Source organism: Patella vulgata, chromosome 3 (genome assembly GCF_932274485.2).
Source record: "Patella vulgata chromosome 3, xgPatVulg1.2, whole genome shotgun sequence".
NCBI classification, from domain to species: Eukaryota; Metazoa; Mollusca; class Gastropoda; family Patellidae; genus Patella; species Patella vulgata.
The window spans coordinates 79,771,871-79,789,173 of record NC_065881.2 but is presented as its reverse complement, the minus strand read 5'-3'; positions in this window follow the sequence as shown (position 1 = coordinate 79,789,173).

The window sequence follows — 17,303 nt, the reverse complement described above, 5'->3', positions numbered from 1 at the left end:
TAGCCATAAAAGTTGACATAAAATATAAGAAATATCATGCGCATACATGTTTTTTTTTTAAAAACAAAAGAATAATTATGGAACATACATTATTTAACTCACTTTAGTATTATATAGGACACAGAACACCATTAATTCCTACGAATATAGAGCGAAAATTATTAATAGCCGTACTCTCACTATTCATTTCTACGAATTGTCTCCCCCCCCCCTCCCACAACCCCTATTTGCTTTGGGGGGTGGGGGGTGGGGGGGCAAGAATCAAAAGAAAATGGATTTAAATATACATTTTCTGTAATGATTTAGGGGTGGAAAGATACGAGGTTGTTTAGGATGGAATGTAGGGGGGACAGTTGCATGTTTACTATCATGTTTACTAGTGTGCTACTTCCAGTTTGTGTATCTCAAGAACCTCGTACAGGCGTTTGAGTTCCATTTGTGGTAGAAAACATTCAACCGAATAAAATATTCAAAAAACGTTAGAGCTGGTCAAAGAGAAGATAATTAACATTAGAGTCAATGGGGAAATGGTATACTGTGGCCATCTGAAGTTGGCGTCCTGGCTACACAACGTCCAGAAGAACTAATGCAGCAATTGGAAATGAAATAAATATACAATTTACAAACTTAACTATACCCGAAAATGCTATTGAGTTTCATAATTTCAAGTAATAAGTACATAAATTTAAATTTATTTACACTAACATATATAATCTAACTAATAGTTATAGGTTTTTAAACAAAAATGTGACGACTGATACTAATTGTCAAAGTTAACTTATCTAATGAGTAAAGGTATGATTTATTGAATTCAAACAAGCAATCTCGAAAAGTTTGATAAACTTGTAAACAAACCCTTTCTCCGGGAATACGCTTTACTTTAGTAGTACATTAAAGCCCATTACATTTCCAAAACTCTGAATCGGTATTCCCGGGGACTGTAGTACACTGTGAAATGTCCGACCTGAAAATCCCAATATAGGCGCGAATTTAATCCACGAGGCCATTAAATCTGGCAACATAATAGAAATAACATCTTTTTAAATAGTATATGATACTTTAGTTATGTTGTTCAAGTTTTATTGTAGATAATTGTTTCAACCAGTATATTACGGCCATTTGTTTTAGTCGGTATATTACGGCTAATTGTTTTAACCGGTATATTATGGCTAATTGCATTTCATTATGTTTTGATTTGGGATATGCCCCCATGTCAGTGCACACGTGTCTTGTATTCTTTTTCGAGCAACTTATTGTCTACATTTAAGCATAAGCAAATTTGTTTTTATAACTAGGACATCACGTCACAATTGTTCTTTCTACTCTAGGTTCCATGTTTTCCAGCCTGCTTCATCCGCCATGGTGACGTCATCACTCTCATCAACAACTAAACATTGTCTAGTTAACTTATTATAACTATATGCCACACATCCACATGGCAAATCTTCTGTAGGTGACGCACATTTCAGATTACAATTCATCTGGCTTCTGGTATGGTAACTTAACACCTTCGTACCAAGGAGTTTCTTGTTTCCTGGCAACTGCTTCCATTTAGAAGCCAGCATCGCCGTACCAGCGTCTGTAAAACAGCATAAATGAACGAGAAGGATAATGCATTGCCACTGACATTTTTACCACCACGTACCCGACTCTGACTTAAATCAACCAAATGCCGTTTTCTAACTCCTGCACCTACTTTAGTAAACGTGAGTACGTCCACTTGATTAAGCTTGAAACCACCAAAACAATTAAATGTGGAATGAAATCAACTAATGCAACAAATAATACGTATGACAATCAGGGGCCATAATCCAGGAAGGTAGGTCCAATATGCGCAAATATCAAAAGGAACCGAGGTCATTGGGTGATAAACCTATATTTCAAGTTTCGTCAAAATCGGATAAAATTGTAGTGTCCACAAGCAAAATGTGAAAGGGCGGGTGTACAGGGGCGACAATATACGCCCACATGAAAATGTGGGTGTATAAAAACAGTTGTATACGGGCACCACATTTCATCATATCCGAAATTAAAAGCATTTAAAGGTTTCGATTCGTGTACTTCCTTCGGTGTCGAGAGCCCATGGGCGTTCATTCACCACTATACATCGAAAACATAAAAGATCAGACTTGAAACAAGTCACGCCCAAAGCTGATAATCTTTAGTCAAGGAATCAGGGATTATGTTAGTTTTAACAATAAACATATCACCATAATCCGAGTTAACGCATTGATTTTCAAATCTCTCAACAAATCATCACATGCGCCCATTACAATATATCCGAAGTGTGATTGCACAGACAATGCACGGCATTATAGTAATAAGTGGTCATAAAACAACATTGATTTGCATTAAATATCTTATCAAACCAATATAAAAATTATCTTACCTATATTCCAACAGCCATTACTACCCCATCCAGTTAACAGAAAGGCATAGTTGATTTCGTATGAGGAAGTCATCTGATGGACTGCTAACAAATTCATATCAATTGTGTCTCCCTTTCCTAGTTTGAGCAGTCCATCTTTCCAACTAATCGAAAATGGGCGAAACTCTAAGCAATCGAGGAGAACTTCCTGATGAACAGCATATGGCTGCATTTGTGTATCTACAGCAGATCTGATTTCACTATTGGTATTTCTGTTAGACCCAATTATAAATGCCAAGTTTCCTGGAGTTGTCAGATGAATCACATCGTCTTCTTGTAAAACTACATGAGCGTTGCTGCATGCCTTTACTAGAAACCTAAAGCTGGTTACATTCATGGTGTTAAATCCTTTTCTTGCCAATGGAAATGGATAATACTGGTCATTAGGACTGTAAGCTCGTAGAGCAAAACAAACTGAAAAAAGACAAGGTCATAAATGGGCTTAATCGCAGATCAGTGGGTTGCATTTCCATGTTTTTATTAAGTACAAAATGATTAGAAACAAGTGAATGTACGGGCCTGTTCTATTTTTCTGTTATCTTGTGACATTCAGATAATATTTTTTATTGTCAGATATCCTCTCAGTCTCATATAACAACTTTTCGTCTTCGAAGGGATTATCAGTGAGCAGAAATTCGGCCGTGTATCTGTTATCACTGTCACTTCAGTTAATTATATAAAAGGATAACTATTGTTTTCCATTTTTCGTGTCAATTCCCTTTCTTCAAATCTTGGTTACGCATCTACCGTAGCAATGATCTGTGTGTTAAAATTATACCAATATTGTCTTTTAACATAAATGAGCTTAAGCGCAGATCAATGTGTTGTATTTAAAATACAGATGTGACGTTACCCTTTGATGTTGGCGTACCATTATTTCAAATAATCGTACGGGCAACTTGCCAATAGTACTTTATTCATACCAGTGAGATATTGGACTAGTGTGACGTAAAAGCTCGTGCGGAGTGTCAGTATTTTAAGATGTTTAATGGTCTCGAGCTTACGACATTGCGTAATATATTGTAAAAACATTCGGGCCTACGGCCCTCATGTTGTTACAATATATTACTTAATGTCTCGCTCTCGACCATTAAACAATACTTAACACTGTTAACCTGGAACCGTTTACTTACGAACCTAGGCCTCTTATTAATTAAACTATTTGCCATTAGATTATACGTCAGTATTGCTCTTAAGCAACGTGTATTATGTATAGAAAGTGGTTAGAAATTAAACAGTATTCATTAATTGCCCATGCAGTTTTGTAAAAATCCATCAAGTAGTTTGTGAAAATTATGTCCCTGCTAAATTGACACCGTTCACTTTGAATATAGAAGACGAAATGGAACAATATTATAATTTTGTTTCTACATTCTAGTCTGAACAATTTATATACGAAGGCAATATTTTGAGCTAATGCTTTTTGTTTCAACATTCTTATTATTCCATATTTTAACCCTCGTAACACCCACCCGCGATCGGGCTGCGACCTGAAGAGCAAAGCGCTGTAAAATCTCTGAAAACGATTTGATGACGCAGTTTGAACATTTTCTCTACCCCCACACCCTATAAGGAAAATCCTTATTTCAAGTTGTATGCTGATAACATCTTATCCTTAAATTATTTCTAAGAGTAACCCTAAATGTTAAGGCTGCTCAGTATCTTACAAAAAGTATTGTTGTATGTGCCACGTGTTGTTAGTTAGCTGCGGAAGGGGACCCGGAAAAAAAAATCCGACTTATTGACAGATCTCATGATCTAACGCGCGCGCGATTAATAAGTTGTTAGAGTGCCCTATACACTTTCTCTTCTCCTGAGATAACATATCACACTTTGTATTATATGTTTAATTCTTATCATGTATATGTTCAAATATTTCTAGTTTAATAATTATTAATGACGAAATACGGACAATTATGTTAATTTGTTAATAAACCCAGTTCAACGTCAAATAATTATTACCTATGTTTATTATAATTAAGCGAGTTAGTTTATATTTGTGTCGCGTTATAATTCAATAAGTATATATATTTTATTTTATGGGTAATGTTTTGAGGTAAAATAGTTTACTACACTTATTCACATAGTATGATAATACTTTATAAAATTCAATTATTGATTAATGTATGTTCTTTTATGCATAATATTATAATATGAAATAGCTCATAATTACACTTGGCTCACATAATCTAATATTATATCAATTACTGATTAATAAAAGATAATTTGTAATTGCTGTTTTAATTGTGATTTCACAAGGAGTAGGGTCGCCTGTCCAAACTCGTGAGTTTTCTCCGGGTCCTCCGGTTTCCTCCCACTGCTAAAGAACCCTACGCGCAAGCGAATTATTGAAATAAAATTAAACTATATGTTGGTCCCGAAATGACCTAGTTTGTGTCGAGTGGAGGTTAAACCCCATTTCTCCCTCTCTCTCTCTTTAATTGTGATTTCAATATCTTTATTGTAATTTAGACGTGTTCATTCGTTAATAAACTCAGTTTGAAGTCAAAAAATTATTACTTATGTTTCTTACAGATTAAAGCTCCTTAAATAATAAATATTATGAGAGCACTCCGCTTCGAGGTATTAGATCTACGCACCCCAGCATAACAAGTCCTAATATACGTCAAAGTAAGAACAAGTAGTAAATTCGTGCTGGTGTAAGATAGAACGAAGGAATGGAAAGTATGAAAATTCCCGATTACGATTAAATTAAAGAATAATTTTAATAAACATATTTTGTAAATAGAAATCAGAAATTTTTTCGGGTATTTACCTTCCAATAAAAGAAAAGCACCAATACCAGTCCACGGTGTCTCCATTTCCGCCATTCTTCCTTGAGCGTATCACAAAGAAAGGCGTGTTTGACTGTCATACAAGCATGCCAAATAGAGCTTACAATAGAATATTTGTTTGTTTTTGTAGACCTAATCTCTACAGAGCATCTATGCCGATTTGAAAATTCGATAATCAATTGAAAAAAATTCCCTTTGTAAATACACTGAACAGTAATGGATATAAAATATACATTTCATATTATTTATACCTATAGATTTGTTTTATATTCTTTACTCTACAGAATATTGAATATTTAAACAGACTTTCAAATTCGATCAACAATCGAAAAATTATAAATAACAAAAAATAAATATCTTCCGGAATAGAAATGAAACAGGGTTTAACATTCTACTGTTCTGTTCTGATGAAAAGGATTAAGAATGATTTGCAAATTATAGATCAACTTATCCCCTTCAACTTTTTTAGTGGTGTCAAGAGTCTATCACTTATAATTATTCGGCAGTAGTCGATTGAAATAGGCATACAAAATATTTCACACCAGCTTTTATTTAGCCTGACCACGTGACGTCATCACGTCAACCGATTAGGGGTTGTGTCAATTTGAGGTCAATATGGCATCCATGCTGGGAATAATCCTACTAACCCATTTTTTGGTATAACTGGAGACAACATGGTATCCAGTTGAGATTACCCACATGTATCTGGGGCCAACATGAAGATGATCAATTTACTTGAAATCCATTCTACTTTGAAGTCATTTTGAAAAGCCACACAGCCTTTGTCACCAGTCTCCCTCAATTTAAAATTTATTTTTGCCTTATTGTGATATGTTATAGGAATGATATTTTGTAGAAAAAAGATTATTCTTGTGATTCCAGTTATTATGATTAACATACTAAGGTGGCAATATATAAAGATACTTTTTCAGAAAGGTTTATTTTAGCACGCTATATGTATTGTGTATTTTAAAAAAGTGTTTTATCAAACAGCGCGGTTTCTATTTCCAGCTAGTATGTGACAAGGAATAGGGTGGCCTGTCCAACCTCTTGGGGTTTTGCCGGGTCCTCCCACTGCAAGCAAATTATTGAACTATGTATAAAAGTCATTAACCAATTAACCATGATGCTGACTAGAAATCTTCGGTCGCCTATACAACACATAGACTAATTGTTCCAGTTATTAACCATGATGCTGAAATTGGAACTCAGTCTATCATCAGTCGCATGTTGAATGATGCCCATGGGCGTACGGATTCGATGACAGTTAGGGGGGCAAAACGCGAAATGTCTGGAAAAATTTCGGGTTACAGGCTGCGGCACTGGTCTTCTGTGAGAGCAGAGCTTACCGTGTAGAGACACCCCCCCCCCCCCCCCGCCTCCACACCCCACACCCTACGAAAAGTTTGGAAAAATTTAACGGCCGCAAACGTGTTTCCTGCTATTCTAGCTCGTGAATACAGCAACTTCAAAGTGGTCTATTATAGCCTAATTAAGATGGCTGACTTGAATTCCAATCAACCAATCAATCGTTTACAGTCCACGGAGACGAGACCGTCGGGAGACTATATTGAAAATCTAACTGCCGCAAACGTGTGTTTCTGCTATTCCAGCAATGTGATCCTATATTGTCTACCTTATAGGTGGATGACCTGAATCCTAAACAACCAATCAATCGTTGTGGGGTATGGGGGTCTCGCCCTCCCGGAGAAATTTTTGAAAATCTAACCGTCGCAATTCCAAAGTTGTCCAATGAGTTTGTAACCAAAATCCCACTATATGTCGACCTGAATTCCAACCATCCAATCAGACTGTTGCAGCTGCATTCATAAATAATAATCGATGCCCGAAAAATGTCGCACATAGTACAGTGGCCCAAGACAAAGTGTTTGAAGCCATAATCAATTCAGTACAAATTCGTGATATTCAATAAAAAGTAAAGTAAAATTAGTGTTTTATTAGATTTTGGCACCTTATTTTTCACTTTACTCGTCTGCCCGAAAAGTCAGATTGCCCGAAAGTTAGGGGGGTGGGTGGAGGTGGGGAGGAGCTGCTCCCCTCTCCTGGCTCATACGCCTATGATGCCTATGGCAAAGGGAGATAACGTTCGGGAATTGCAAAGTAGTGTAGCAACGTCTAGATCTTGTAAAACTCCCGGTCGGTGCTTCAGGAACATGCCTACAACTGTGAAAGCAGAGGCCCCGAAAACGTACAGCCAAGTTTGCAAAAGCAAATTAACAGTACAATAGTAACAAACGAGACATACTCTTTAAATCCAAACATTGATTAAAGTGTGGAAAAATAATGTACCTGTCTGTCGTATCGCGACACGTTTTTGCAACCCGGACTGCCCCTGAATTGCCACAGTTACCGGTTATGTATGTATGACCAGTATAGTCATAAATGTGCCGTACCATCAGAAGTTCTTGGAATGTTCAGACAATTTGCATATATGGTCAGGCTGCTGTTGTGTGCATGTTTCAAGAAACAGTGCAAACGTCTGGGCGAAATATTTTCATTTTACCTGATCTCAGTAGTATGTCAATATACAAACATTTTTGCATGTAATGTAGTACCTCTTATTAAGCTATGTGTAAATGTGAGTTATTCGGGGGGAAGCACTGTAGTCATGCAAGGATGAACCCTATCAATATTAAGCGACTTTCCGTTCCACAGTACCCTTCTCCCCCATCCCCCAGGTCCCTTTGTGAACAAGTATAAACGGGATATTACTCCACGTGGGATATTAAATGAGTTGTGTTTCTATTTTACCATTGTGCACACTCTCTATTAAAGATCAATAAACCATTCAATTGGCTGCAGTCCTTGGTTATTTATATGTCTCTCCCTCGCGGTTATCGTTGTATTAAAGTAGCTAAGTCTCTAACTCAAAATCATCCAATTAAGTCTTCGACTTTGAAATCCCGAATTATATGTCAGTTTAAATCGACATTGATGTTGTGATCTTACCGGGAAAAGGTGGGCTTTTGATATCCAATATTTAAGACAAAATAAACATTTTACCATTGGTACACGAATCGTGTACCATAATGCGTTCCAGCGCCATATGTACCAAGGGACTCGAAGAACAAGGCAAGACATATTCCACAAGTCATGTCAAACAGTGACGTCATATTCTTATCCGGAGTACATGCGCAATAAATACTATGAGTGTAAGCTGGAATAATCAGGCGCTATAGAGGTTGCCATTCAATTGAAACTTCTGCCGTATTTCGCCGAACATAACTGATCAGAAATTACAGTAAAAACAAAAACGATTGAATGTAAATCCGTTTATATACATTCATATTACATTATATGCGTTGCGACCCATTTGTGTCAATTTCTAGATCCCAAAAATTAGCGATTGAGCTCCTTTAAGCTTGTCGTCCTTTGTAACAGTTAATTTGAAGTAATTGAAGTCATTGACACATTATTTAACTTCTAAATAGGATCTTTGATATAACTTTGTTATTGCAAATGATTGGATATGTAGAGAGAGAGAGAGAAAGAGCGAGAGAGAGAGAGAAAGAGAGAGACATTTCGGGACTAACATATGGTTCAATTTTATTTCAAGAATTCGCTTACGCGTAGGGGTCATTAGCAGTGGGAGGAAACCGGAGGACCAGGAGAAAAACCCTCAGGTTGGACAGGCGACCCTACTCCTTGTCACGTACAAACGGGGAATCAAAACTACGCCACTTGACTCAATGACAGACTCCATGATACAGCGCGCACGTGCTAACCATTCGGCCATCCAACCACCCGTGTAAAGTAGAGAGCAAAAATTCGACCAGTTCATTAATAGGCTTCAAAAAGTGAAGTATGTGCACTAAAATATTTACAAAATATGCTTAAGATCGCGAACTATTTGTATTTACATACTTCTAGAATGTTTCAGGGTGCCTGCTTATAATCTAATTTCGAGCTTGACCCCACCTAATATTTATATTCTGCTTCTTGGTTTGATGAATAAACGGGCCCAGGACTGTCGGGATATATGTAGGAATTACACGTCGTTTCCCGAATTAGAAAAGTGTGACGTTATCGATATTCGCTTCCGGACGAAGTTTTTCGGGGTAATTCATCGCATTTTGAAGAGTAAATTCCCAAAAACCCTAAGTGGATTTCGGTGGATGTTTAGTATGGTGTACAGGGAAAGGTCATCTATAAGTTGGTATCAAAAAACCTTCTAAAGGAATTTGTGGTGGGTCTTTCTGTATTTTGATAAGACTGTTATGATTTTATTGATATTAGACTCTCTATTTCAAAATCCAAAACCAAATGGACAATTACACACATGTCCAAAAATGCATATGAACAAATTTACAGGCATTGGTAAATGGTGTGCATGCGAACAGGTTATATAACATTTAAGGCATAAAGAATGACCTAATATAGGCAGATTTAGCTCTTGAATAATGCATATTTATGTATACAAATTTTATTATTAAGAATCCGACAGTCAACACTTTTCATAAAAGCAACGCATATGGACAATCAGTGATTACCAACAAAAGATGAATTAGTGCAATAGGACGTGTATATTACAAAAAAGCTAGGTGTAGCCAAACCCTCTCATTTATGTTTAAATATTTGAGTATAAGAATTAAAAATTAGACAGTAAACACTTTTCATCAATACCAATCATGAAAGCAGCACACAGTAGTAATTACGAACAAAGGATCGAGTAGTCTTATGTTTAAATAATTGAGTATAAATATATTATTAAGAATCACACAGTAAACATAAAATGTATGCAGTTGAATACCTGAATAAAATGAATGGTGAAGAGTAGACGGATCGGTTATAAATTTTTAAATATCAGTTTGAATGAAATCTGAAATGTATGGTGTTCTATTTAAGCCACTATTCGCTTCGCGTTTACAAAGGCGACCTAGGACGCAAATGGCGACACCGCCTTCTGTGTGCGCTTTTGTCAGTCGTATAGTTTATTTATAGATTGACGTCTTATGCTTTTTAAGATTAATAGCACAAAACCACCCCCCCAATAACCCAAAACGTCATTCAGGCTTTCATCGTAATTAATTTCGCCATGTTTCTTACAATAAGAATAGTTTTAAAGGCGTGCCATCAATGAGCTGAAAGATGATAATGGTTTCATCTATGGATCCAACGTATCAATGGCAACGTGCCTTTCAGGTTTCCGTTCCATAATTTCTTCAATATGGATTTTCATTGGAAAAGCATAGGGCGGGAAAAATGGTTAATAATGCCCAGAGTATTGAAATTATTGACCAACAAGGAAACTCTTATGTTATAGATATGCATATTGTACATTTCGTGTGCAAAATTTAAATGATTTTAAATTTTTTTTGACAAAGCTGTGAAATACCGATAATTATGAACATTGTTTTATGAAGACTCATTATTCAAAAGATAAATCTGCCTTTTGCGGGTTTTTAATGGTGGCTTCAAATGTTATATATATTATTATTTAGACATTCACCTGACAAGCCTATAATAATCAACTCTCTAGACCACCCGATGGCAGTGATTTAAACTTATTGTAATGCGATCGCCATAATTTAATGATTTAATTTATAAATGGAGAAGCGAGGCTGAGCCTCGATTGACAAGTGACGTTGCTACGGTAATAAACAATATTTGCCAAAACTTCAAAAAGTGATAACTTAGCCAAAAATAATGTCATATGAATGAAAGTTTCAATATATTAATTTTGAAATATCTATTTTGGACATATTACAGAAAGAAAGACGGCCAACTCTTTATCTAAATCTTACATAATGCATCTATATGACTCCTTGTCGGTCACTTTTGTTTGCAATACTGTATACGGTAACGACTCAGTTCGTGTGACACCGCACTGAGATACGTCCGTTAAGATTTCAGCCCCTTGTTTTCCTTTTATTGTGCATTTTGTATTATAGGCCCGTGATACAGGTAACGTGAATATTTATTTTGGAATTGATGATGTCACAATGACATCAAGAATCTATTTTTAGACATAGTTCGAAATGCTATAATGATCAGCAAAGTTTTATACTTGTGACATGGAAGTGATACGTTTTGACGTTTTTATTTTTAAAAAAAAAAGAATTTCCACTGACTACCGGATATGTAGCTTAGAAAATCATTGTAATCTTCACACTCTCATCAATTAGAAAATTGCCGAAAGGAAACATTGTGGGAATGGAATTTCCTGCAGAACTGAAGTCTTTAAAACGTGTACACGATCAATGCACCCCCCCCCCACCCCTATATAGTTCAACATTGGCTGAAATAGAACACCATAATGTTGGCGTTTTGGGTATCATGTAGGTCAAAATCATCACAAAGCCCATACCCGGGGTTGTTTTCATTCAGAGGTTTGTTGACCTGTCTGACTTTTTGTCCTTTTTGAAAGAAAGTTGAACACAATATGATCGTAATTAAACAATGCACGGAAGTCTGCAAATGATTTTGAAATCGTGAAAGACAACAGAACCCGCTGCACTACAAATATGGTTCGATTTAGTATGCATATAAAATGTATACGATTTATTAAATGCACTAGCCAGTTTAACAACGAACATAGTAATAACGTGTAAAGAGACATTGAGACTAAAGACTAACGGTAATTGTATATAATGCTAGTTTGGGCTACCATAATATGTCCCTTATCTAACTAAAATCATTTCGTTTTGGTTGCATAGTTCTGATTTTTTACACTATATACCATTTAACGGTATATGAAAAACGACAACCGTTCAATGGTCTGTGTTAGGTACGATACCATAGTGGGTTTATAAATAGATCTGCGGTTTATTGTCTTAACGTGTACATTATAACGTCTACAAGAGTACACTATATACCATTTAACGGTATATGAAAAACGACAACCGTTCAATGGTCTGTGTTAGGTACGATACCATAGTGGGTTTATAAATAGATCTGCGGTTTATTGTCTTAACGTGTACATTATAACGTCTACAAGAGTAAACTTTGTGTCCTGTAAGATATAAACTACGGAGCAGAAGGTGGCAAAAAGCCGAATTAAATCAAATATACGGTTAATATAAAATATATAGTTATCAGTTGACAAACAGAAATACCTGTGTTATTTCTTTCAATACCGGTAATAATTACATTATTTATAGTCTAACGCATGAAATGAGTTACTTAAAACTTTATTTCTGGCGACGTTTCGATAAAAGTTCTCTCATCTGGATCGGGAGCCACAGTGGCGGAGTAGGTAAGGCGCTGGCTCGCTAGCCTGGAGGTCGGGTGTTCCATCCCTGCATTGGTCGAGCAAGTTCATCGGGATTTTCCGACGTGGTTTCCCCTTGTCAGTGGTACAGGACGGAGGGCCTGACAAGGACAGCTGTCTAGACACAAAACCGAGGTCCCGTGTATATGTTGAGCGCAGATTACCCTCCTCGGACAGATTACTCCCGCGCATGCGCGAATCTCCGCTGAGTAATCTGCGCGCGCGAAGTGAACTTTGTCCGGACTAAAATGGATTACCGCAATGATAATCCGCCTAATCTTACTCGGTATTCACTATGGATCAGTGAGTTAGTATTAGTCATTTTAATGATTACATTTTAATGAATTTTGTGACCGTCAGTTTACTGGTCGAGCAAATCCGAGCAAATCGATACGGAAAGAAAAGTATCACCGCATTTGACTACCAGAAAAGATGAAGTAGTAGAAGGACGTTTGAGTTATAAAGCAGTTTCCGTCGAGAGGTATACATGACTTACTTTGTGAACCTACATACGGGTCTCTAAGACTTCGTTACTAAAGTAACTACGATCGGTCAAACTATTATTACACTACAGCAAATATTTTTGACATTCAGTCACGTGGTCAGCACCGATTATGAGATACTGCTGACTAGAATTAAACATCTTATTTTCTAAGCATACACGCTAATTATGCAGTTATTTTGAAAATTATTTCACTACAAAGACCACAGAAGGCAGATGATATATAATATAATATATAGTTGCGTCAGACACACTACAATATCTCTAAAAACATCGTGGGGTAATCGGCGCAAAGTTGGCAATCTGCGCGCCAGATTGCAATCTGCGCGACGGGTGAAGATTGCGTCTAACAATTCGATATAAGAGTAGGCCATAGTGCCGCTGCTCTGCCAAAATGTCCCTCATAGCACACTGTATGACCGTCTTCATTAGCCAAGTTGGAGCAGAACAGTGGGAAGTTAAACCCCATTTCATTTCATTTCTCATCTGGATCAAACAAGAATCGTATTTAGACATATTGTATGTTAAGGATAAATTTAGTCATAATTTAAGTTAAGGTACACTTTAGAGCTTCGAATGAGGAACCCAATTTATTAACCCCAAGGAAAGATATCTTTTAAGCGGGGTCTATAGGTCGCTAGTTGTCAATGTTTGCAGATTTAAGCCATGTAATTATAATTTATAATTGGGTTGGGCCAGCACACATAATTTTTATGCATCACCTGGACAGTCCAAGAAGCTTTGTAACTTCTTATCCGTATTAATTCAAAATTATTGTTCCTTTTAACCGAGTTAGAGTTTAGTTAGATGCTATAAAATACACCATAGTCTTCATTATACCAGCTTTTCGTTATTTTTTCATTTTCAATAATACGCTTTTAAATCGATGATTTGTCTCTTTTATGTTGATAACTAGACAAAATGCTCGCTGTATTTCGTTAGATACCTTTAGATCATTGGAGAAATGGGGACTCTTTTAACAGGAATTGGAGCTTTTCTAGTGATCCGAGGTAAATACAATGTCTGGGGTTTTTTTAAAAAAAAATAATTCGTGACCATATCCATAATGGTCTAAAAGCATACTAAGGTGAATAATGTGGATAATAAAGACTAAAACAATATTGCAGCTTTAAATACGTGCACGAAAGTGGAATCAACGTTTCTATGAAAAAAACAATCTTATTCAAAAGTGTATCTGGAATGTTTTTGTTTCCGGGAGTCACCATGCCTGCGATAATCACAATAATGTAAGGAGGTGATGATTTCTGAGTGGGCAAAGGACACGTCCATCTAAGCGCAGATGCATTCGAATTTGAACGAGATCCGGTAATCATTCACCATTCACTGCCGTTGTAATAAAATGAAATTTCGCATGTGGATATTGGTGTTTTGGAGTTCGCGCGCTTTTCTTCGTTTAACGTCACAGTTAGCTTTGGAGTTCGAAATATTAAACAAAGTAATCATTATCGCTGGGGACTAACTTTGCCCCTGATTTAGGGATGTTTCTTTTGCAAATCTGACTTTATACATTCGGTCTGAAACCTAAACCACCAAATAAATAATTCCAAATTTAATGCTAATTTACACTAAAGAGTTGAGGAGTCAATTACGAAAATCTCCAAAATGACATCGCGGCGTCTTACTTTCTTCATACATTAAGAATAAGTCATGTCCTTTGAAAATGCCATTGTTAAAATTTATATGCAATTTTAGCATATAAAATATAAGAATATCGCTCCAAGGTCTTAAATCTGTAATGGATTCTTCCAATATATTTAATACGATTCAATCGTTATATCGATATCTTCCCAAAACAGGGGCTAAAGGTTTACGTATAAAAATAGTTTCTGACAACCTTCTATCTAGTGATAGATTTTTAATTCAGCGCGATTAATTCAGGTGATCATAAAACAAGCACAATGACGGAAACAATATGTCGTTCCAATTAGTAGACAATAAGTACATATTTTATAAACAGTATAAATTATTATTGAATATCTCCTATGGTTAACTGTTACAGTTCAGCAACTGATATTTCTTTTAAACGTGGCGTATCTATATTCCAACCCTTAACATTAATCGCTTTTTTGTTTTCAGTTTGTTGTTGTCTACGAGCTTACAGTCCTGATAACAGTTACCATTTTGTTTCACTGGCTAGTAAGGGGTTTGACATCACGAATGTTAGAAGCCTTAAGTTTAGATTAAGGGCTTGTGCAAACGCTCACGTGGTCTTACAGGAAGGCAAATTACCTGCTTTAAATACCCCAGGCACATGGATATTTGTGATTGGATCTTACGACAATACCAAAAATGAAATTGCAGATACGCTTGCATCGGCAACGACAAGATATGCTGAACACACAGAAGCTCTCCTTGACTGCACTGAGTTTCGAACGTTTTGGATCAGTTGGGAAAATGGGTTGTTACAGTTAGGGAAAGGTGATAAAACTGATCGCAATGTGGTATCGGCTCATCAAATCTCTCCTGTAAAACAGTTCAACTACGCCTTCGTATTTACTGGATGGGGAAGCTATGGTTGTTGGGATATAGGTAGGTTATTTACATAACACAGTCAAAAGACTGCTTTTCTAATGTCATCGCCTATATATCCATAATAATTGTAATTAAGATGGGGCGTTGACTCATTGATTTCAAACTGCCAGTGGATTTTTTTACGTGTGTTATCAATTGGTTTGCAGGACTTAGGCTCTTCATGCAATCCAAACAAATAAGTGAGAAGAGGGGTTTAAAGATCTAGAATTGTTCTCTCCTCGCCACCCAACCCAGCGCAAATATTAGTTACGATATACCACATTGATCAGCAGTGAATATTCGCTAGGCCGCTACAATCACTGATCGGGATGACATCGGTACGGGTTACTAAGCTTGCAATATTAAATTATAGAACGTTTTTTAGAAGAATTAGAAAAAGAATAAAGCTGTTTTAAGTATATGAGGTAAAAAATATGTCATGATTAGTGTAAATGGGTATATAAAATTAGTAAATGGCACCATTCTTTCCGGACTGTAGTTTTATACTACAACATCTTATGTTAACACTTTACGCGCCATTGAGCCAATGGTGGGCGACCGTGGTGTGACGTCACATGTAGAAACTAATCATCTTATACAGAGTTATAAAAAGACCATCGCAACACCTCTGTGAAACAGATTGATGATATACATGTAAATATTCCTGAGTTCCGTGTACATCACCATGACATGGTACAATCCACAAGCCTCTATAACTACCTCACCGTTTTATTAATTTATATTCACAAGTGAAACCTGTCACCAAGAAGTTATAGTTATTTGCGAAAGTTAACGTCGGGAGCACATGGTTATTTCTGGACTATTCATATTCAAGCCCGACATTACATGTAAGCTGTTTAAAGACAACTAAAGAGCTTGGTGAAGTGCTTTGGGCACTTACGATTGTGGAATTGAACCCATTGCTTGCACTGATAACAGACCTTCGACACTTTGATGATTCATACATAAATTCCGCTTCTCATGTAGATAGCCAGATGGCCAAAATATAATTAATACAGGAGGGTGGGTTTGGGTCCACGTGGGCTTACGTGTGAGCTTTAGCTCCCATGTGCATGGTTTCGACCAAAGAAACTAGTTTGTGATTAATGGGCGTTAATCCCTATTTTCTATCTTACGAATACTTACAGATATTGGGTCGGCTGTTCTTGACACCAAATGGATAAATTTACCAGGGAACAAGAAACTGCAGGGATTAAAGGTGAAGAGTTACCAAACCAGAAGCCAAATGGAATGTAATCTTAAATGTGTGACACCTACTGAAGATTTACCATGTGGTTGTGTAGAATATAGTTATAATAAGTTAACTAAACAATGTTTAGTTGTTGATGAGGGCGATGAAGGCACCGTGGTGGATGCAGCAAATTGGAAAACCTGGAAACTAATCTAAATACAAACGTAGTCGAACGTATATTTTCACATGATGTTATTTTGGAGTTGCTTTCATTAATCAGATCAATGCGAAACATGCATTTCATGGGAAAACAATTTCATTTATGCCATATTGAGCTTGAATGATGTGATAAAAACAGTTTATTCCTTGTTATTAGCCGCGCTATTTAATAGAAAAACACACATTTTTAACAAGTTTGTAAAAAATTACAAAATAACACCTGACTAAATTTCATTTATGCCAGATTGAACTTGAATGATGTGGGAAAAAACAGTTACTTCCTTGGTAGAAGCCGCGCTATTTAATAAAAAAAATCATTCATTTTTAATGATAAGTTTGTAAACTTTACAAAATAACACCTGATTAAATTTGTAATGCTGTTATCTCCCACCCCTGTGTCGTGA